We start from the raw sequence: 6,725 nt of genomic DNA, 5'->3' as shown, positions 1-6,725 counted from the left end.
CTGCCAGTCTGGGAGGGGAGATGAGCCTGGGGGAGGGACGGGGGACTGAGGGATCCAAGGCAGGGAGGCAGCCCTTCCGGTTCAGTTAGTGAAGGGATTTGTCATTTTAATGATGTGATATTTCTTGCCTGGCTCCTGTCCGTGGCAGCGCGAAGGGGACAGCTGCCTCCCTGAATGAGGAGGTGCTGGTGCTGGTAGGGGTGTCCTTAGGCTGCTGAGCCTCTATAGGCTGAGGGGGAGGACTCCTGGACGTGGAGGTCCAACAGGCTGAGAGCTCTCATGGAGCATTGCCTCCTGCCCAGCTCTGTTTCTCTGCCCTGCATGACCTTTTGGGAGAATCCTTCCCCACCTCCGAGCCTCAGTTTCTCTGAGCCTCAGTTTCTCATCTTTAAAATGGGACAGATACCACCCCTGGCTTCCGGCACTGACCGCTGTTGGTTCCAGGCTTTCACATCCCTCCTCTTTGCTAGCTCTTCCAGTACCCCCTGCACCGGGGCCCTCTGATCTGCTCCTGCATTTTTCTTTTCTTTTCTTTCTTTTTTTCTTCTTTTGAGACAGTCTCGCTCTGTCGCCCAGGCTGGAGTGCAATAGCACGATCTTGCAACCTCTGCCTCCTGAGTTCAAGCGATTCTCCTGTCTCAGCCTCCCAAGTAGCTGCAGCACCACATCCAGCTAATTTTTGTTTTGTTTTGTTTTGTTGAGACAGAGTCTCGTTCTGTCACCCAGGCCGGAGTGCAGTGGCACGATCTCGGCTCACTGCAACCTTCACCTCCTGGGTTCAAGCGATTCTCCTGCCTCAGCCTCCTGAGTAGCTGGGATTACAGGCGCACACCACCATGCCCAGCTAATTTTTGTATTTTTAATAGACGGGGTTTCACCATGTTGGTCAGGCTGGTCTTGAACACCTGCCTACCTCGGCCTCCCACAGTGTTGGGATTACAGGCGTGAGCCACCACGCCTGGCCATTTTTGTATTTTTAATAGAGATGAAGGTTTCGCCATGTTGGCCAGGCTGGTCTCGAACTCCTGACTTCAAGTAATCTGCTCGCTTCAGCCTCCCAAATTGTTGGGATTACAGGCGTGAGCCACTGTACCCTGCCTTCTTTTCTTTTTTTTGATATAGGGTCTCGCTCTGTCACCCAGCCTGGAGTGCGTTGGAGTGATCATGGCTTATTGCAGCCTCAAACTCCTGGGCTCAAGCAATCCTCCTGTCTCAGCCTCCCAAAGTGCTGGGATTACAGGTGCAGAGCACCATGCCTTGCCTGCTCCTGAATTTCAGCAGACCCTCAGTATGCCTCCTTCCCTGGCAGCAGCAGGGTCTTTTGGAACTGCCAACCTGGCCCAGCACCCTCCTGTCCTCAGGTGAGTCCAAACTGGCCTTGTTCCACATCTCAGCCTGCCCTGGCCCTTGCCCCTGTCCCAACCCCACCATCCTGAACTTGTCACTACTGTGTAGACATGCCTTGCCCTTTCTCACGTCCAGGCCTTTCTAGAAGCCACTCCCTTTGTCCTGTGAAGACTCCTTGCCCTGGTCCTTCGAGTCAGCTCAGAGGCTTCCTCTGGCTTGCACAGTCACCCTCTGTTTGCCCTGTGACCACATTTGTCACATGGAGGGTGATGGCTGGTTTCCTAGTCTGTTTTGCTCACTGCTTCGTTCTAGCACATAGTAGGCCCTGGTGAATACGTGTTTGTTGAATGACTGAATGAGCAGCCGCAGACCTGCCCTGCTGACCCTGGTGTGCAGTATCCAGAGTGCAGGAGGTGGCTGCGGCAAGGGTGGCCCAGTGGGTGGCCCATCCATCAGCCTGGCGCTGTGCCTGACCAGATGGAGCCGAGCTCCTGGGGAGGGGGAGAGGAGGAAAAGATACATCACCCAACCGTCGGTTGGCGGGTGTGTGTGCGTGTCGCACCTGCCCCCCGCGGGATCCTCATCCATCATGCTGTCCCTGGGATGCTGGCCAGGGGCCAGCCAGCTCCTCAGGGTGGAACCTTTAGAAAACTGCTGCTCTCTGGTGCACAAGGGAAACTGAGGCCTGGAGAAGGGCTGCAGAGGTTAAAAGTGGGGACCCAGAGTGATAGCTCTTGTGGGACTCACGTGTGTGACCTGGGTAAGTCTCTGGGAGACCACGTCCTCATCTGTAAGGACTGGGGATGCAGCAGTGATCCCCGCCCAGGAAGAGAAGGATGTGCCAAGGTGGGCATTGTGCCTGGCATGCAGACAGGGCTCAGGGCGGGCTGGCCTGGCTTGGGGGTGTGACCCCGTCTGGCCCCTGCCTCTTGGGCTGGCAGGAGGAGGAGGCAGAGGCTTCAAGCGGTAGATTCAGGCGGGACTGCCTAATTGTCTGGGCCGTCATGGGGAAGGAGACTTTGACGGATGCTCCTCCTGGCCAGAGAGGCGTGGGGAGCGGGTGGCTGAGTGATGACCGGGCCCACAGTGATTACAGCTCAGCTGGCCCGACCAGCTGGCCAGGGCACATCAGGCACTGGACTGTCTTCCCAGCCCCCACGCCCATTTGCTGGGAAGTCACCGCCTCCCTCTTCCTCCTTCTCTGCATTTTAATTATGAAAACAGCCCTTTCCAAGCCATCATTCCACCTGAATTGCACAGCAGCCTGCGAGTGGGCTGAGTTTCTCCAGGCACTGAGGTGTTCAACATGGGTAAACAGAGACTCATTCATTCACTGAGTAGATATGTCCTGAGCACCTAGTATGTGCCAGGTGCTGTGCTGGGTGTGGTGCTGGGGATGGGGGCCAGACAAACAGACTTGGGCCACCTGCTCACCCTGGGCACTCTGGAGGTTACAGGTGGCTCAGTCTGAGTTTTGCATCCGCATAGGCCTGCCAGATAAACGCAGATGTTACGGGACATTATCCCTTCTGGTGGCTCGAGCGCCCTGGCGTTCTGAGTCCTCACTCTGTGCCAGGCACTTGCAAGCACTGTAAGTGCATCATCGTACTTACTCATCCAAGGCAGACATCGGTGACCCTGTTTTCTAGCTGAGCAAACTGGAGCACAAAGGGGTGAAGTGTCTTGCTTGGGGCCCCCAGCTGGAGGAGGCAGCATCTGCACCCCAGACTTGGCTTCTTTCCTCCTCACCAGGGAGCACTGAGTCCAGTCCCCCATCCCGGGTTCCTCCCCTGCCGTGAGGAGGGGAAGGCCAAGACCGGGACCACCCCTCCTTAGCCCATACCGAGCCCCCCCAGGCCTCGCACTGCTGAGCCTCCTCAGAGGCTGCACCCAGGCAATGTGAGGGGAGGGTCTCCTGTCCCACCCACTCTGAGCGGGGCGGGGCTGGGGGGGTTCTTCTCTGAGGTTGAGTTGCTGAATGAGCCAGGCACACGAGGAGGATAGGATTCAAGTCCCAGCTCTGAGAAGTCAGTTGGCCTCCCTGAGCCTGTTTCCTCCTCTGTCTCACATGGGGATAATGGTAACTGCATGGGGCTTTCATGGGGGTCCCTGGTGAGGCCTAAGTGGGAGCCGCTGGCATTCACTGGGCCCTGCTGTGCCTAATGGTCGTGGCCCCCTCTGGGGACTGCTGTGAGGATTAGGGAGAGACCAAGTGTGCCGAGGCCCACTCAGGTCACTGCTGGTGTTCTTTTCATCTTCCCTAGGGCCTGGCCACAGCAGGCATTCAGAAGACATTGTGGCCCCGACCCCACACACACAGGATCAGTGCTGGGGTTGGAACAGGGCCCGTCAGCCAAGCAGGTGGGTCCAGGAGGAGCTGGGAGACTTGGAGAGGGGGCAGCGCTTAGCCTGTGCTGCCCTACCCAGTGGAGCTGAGTCGGCTCTAATGAAGTGGACTAGCTGCAGGCCACATTGATTTCACGTCTCTGTGGCCACGTCCCAGCTGGTAAATGTCACTGGAGAGTGCAGCCGCGGCACCTGGCATGGGTCCAGTAGTGAGTGGGAGCTGGCAGGTTGCCAGAGGGGCCGGGGATGCCCATGAAATGCTGATACCAGCTCAGGGTCTCCAGAGCCTCCAGACGCTCCCGCCAATCCCTGGGAGGGGCTGTACCCAGTCGGCTGAAGCTGTCACCCCCTGGGGATATCTGCAACCACCAGCCCCTCTCCTACTATCAACATACAATGGACTGATGCCAGTTGCTGGGAGGGTTGCCCCTTTCTTTTTGGGGGGGCAGTTTAGGGTGGTCTAGAGATGGGCCCAGCTGCCCAGGGCCCAGGAGTCAAGGCGCAGCCGTGTGAGGACCCCTCCTGGCCCACCGCCCTACCAACCCTGAGCTGTCTCCTTTGATAACTGCCTCAGGACAAGCTAAGAGTAAGCAGCCATAACCACACAGCGGCAGGCCTGGTTTAATAAACTCTCACTGCAGCCGGCACTGGCTCAGAACCGGTCCCTGTGATCTCATTCAATCCCACGGCAACCCTGTTGTGGATTCTGAATGTACTCCGTTGTTCAGGAGGGGAACGTGAGGCTGAGAGGCCAAGTCCTCAACTCTGAGCAGCACTGGGAGGCCCGGACACCCCCATCCCGAGTTCACCCACGGCCCTTATGGGACCCCTTCTCTGCTCCAGCTCCCTACCCCCATCTGCCCTGCACCTTTCTCCCCTTCGCCATCTCATGGGATGGTCGGGAGTGGGGGGTGAGGGGAGGGGAGGGTGGTGATGTGGTCAGGAGGGGAGGGGAGGGGAGGGTGGTCATATGGTCAGGAGGGGAGGGGAAGGTGGTCAGGAGGGGAGGGGAGGGTGGTGGGATGGTCAGGAGGTGGGAGGGGAGGGGAGGGTGCTCCAGGGGCTGCTGCTTTTCCTCTGTCCCTCCTGGGGAGCTGGAGGAAGGGAGACGGGGCTGTTATTCATCTTATTCACGCCAGGTCTGTCTTATTCACGCCAGGTCTAGCCTCAGGGTACGAGCTGGGCCTCCTGAAAGACTTGAGGCAGGGGCAGCCCCATCTCTAGGGGAGAGGTCCTGGGGAGGCATTCACTCTTCACTGTTCCCTCCCCTGCCTTAAACTTTTCTCCTTCTAGAACTTTGATCTCTAGGTCTGAGTCCTGAAAACCAAGGTTTGCCCAACCCACCCCATCCTAGACTCAGCTAGGATTCCCCAGGCACTCTCAAGCATCCTAAATTGCATCCAGCCTGGACAGGACCGAGGGTGGCTAATGCCAGTCCTGTCACCGGAGGGTCAGGAGCAGCACACTTGGGGCAGACATGCAGCAGCCACCAAGTCACGCCCCCCGTAACGCTGGGGGAGAGATCTCGCGGGGCCCCTGAGCCCAGTGGGGGTCATCGTTGAGTATCCACAGCTCCTGGCCCCCTGGTGTCCCCCTCCCCATACCTTCCCTGCCCTGAGGAGCTCCTGAGGGTGGGGTGTATCCCTGAGCCCTGCCTTGTGGGGTTCTCCACCCTACACACACACATGCACTGGACACAGCAGGGAGGCGACTCTGGACTGGGGCTGGGAGCTGCCCAGCTGCCCAGATTCTTCTGAGGGGAAGAATCTGCCTCAGCTGGGAGTTGCTCTCCCATCTTGGCATTTCCAGGGGCCCTTCCTACGTGATGTGGGGAGCCCTGGCATCCCCAGCCGCTCTCTCCCTTCCATGGGAAAAGAGGAGGGAGGAGAGGAAAGCCGTATTAATAAAAGGAGACTGCACTAACCCCACAGCATGTGCGGCTCAGAATAGCAATGCGCCTTCTCAAGGCAAACAGAACTCCCCAGGTGTTAATGCAAATTCACTCCAGTTAAGATGAAAGAGGGTTGTTTCCCCCTTTGCTGGTTAATATGAAGGACTTAATAGATTCAGCCTCAGGAACTCAGGAACGAGGGCTGGAAGCGGAAGGCTGGGGGGTGAGCAGGGGGAAGGATGCAGGCATGGGCAAAGAAGGGAGGTCCCATGGGTTTCGGGGCCGAGCAACTGTCACAGCAGGCCCGGCTGACGCTGCGGCTCCTGCCACCTCCCTCCACCACCCGGGCTGACAGGCGCTGGGCCTGGTTGCTCAGGGGGAAAGCCCAGAGTGGCCATGCCAACCCCCGCGCTGGCGCCTGCTGCCTTTCACTTGAGCTGGGAGACTGGCAGCACGGTGGCCCCTCCCGAATTTGTGCCAGAGGATCGTGGGGCCAAGAAAAGGAGGGGTGTGGTGGGAGCTCTAACACAGGTCCCAGGCTGGGGTCCCTGCAGGGCACCTGGTTCCGCTCCGGCTCCCGGCCGTGGCTGTAGCCGTAGCCACTCCTGCAGGATCCTGGGCCAGTCACTCCTGTTTTGGCTCCTTGGAAGGTGAAGCTGGCTTGACAGGGCCTTGGGGGACCTCGGGGGACCAGTCTGTGGAGTTGGAACCTAAGGGGGCCTCAAGTTCTGCTGGTCCAAACCTGACCTTCTATAGCTAAGGCATGGAAGCCCAGACAGTGGAAGGCACTTACTCAAGGCCACACAGCCACAGGCGGAGAGCTGCAGGGGATCAGAGCCCACAGCCAGCTGGCCTGAAGCGCAGACTGGACCCTTGAGCTGCCCTCTGCTGGGACAGACAGGGCCCCGTCCTCCCAGAGTGGAGCTCCTCTTCAGCTCCAGGCTAAGCTGTTCATCCCAGAGCACTTGACTTTCTCAGATATATTCCCTGGGAATTATCCTCTGCTGAAAATCCCCAGGGCCCGAGCAGGGCCCCTGCTGGGGAGGGTGGAGACACCATGCAGCAGCTCACCACAGCAGCGGTGTGCCGGGGGTCCTGGGGAGGCGCTGCCTGGCTCAGCTGGGGATAAAGGGAGACTTCA

The sequence above is a fragment of the Piliocolobus tephrosceles genome, chromosome 19 (genome assembly GCF_002776525.5).
Source record: "Piliocolobus tephrosceles isolate RC106 chromosome 19, ASM277652v3, whole genome shotgun sequence".
Classification (NCBI taxonomy): Eukaryota; Metazoa; Chordata; class Mammalia; order Primates; family Cercopithecidae; genus Piliocolobus; species Piliocolobus tephrosceles.
This window is presented reverse-complemented; position numbering follows the sequence as displayed.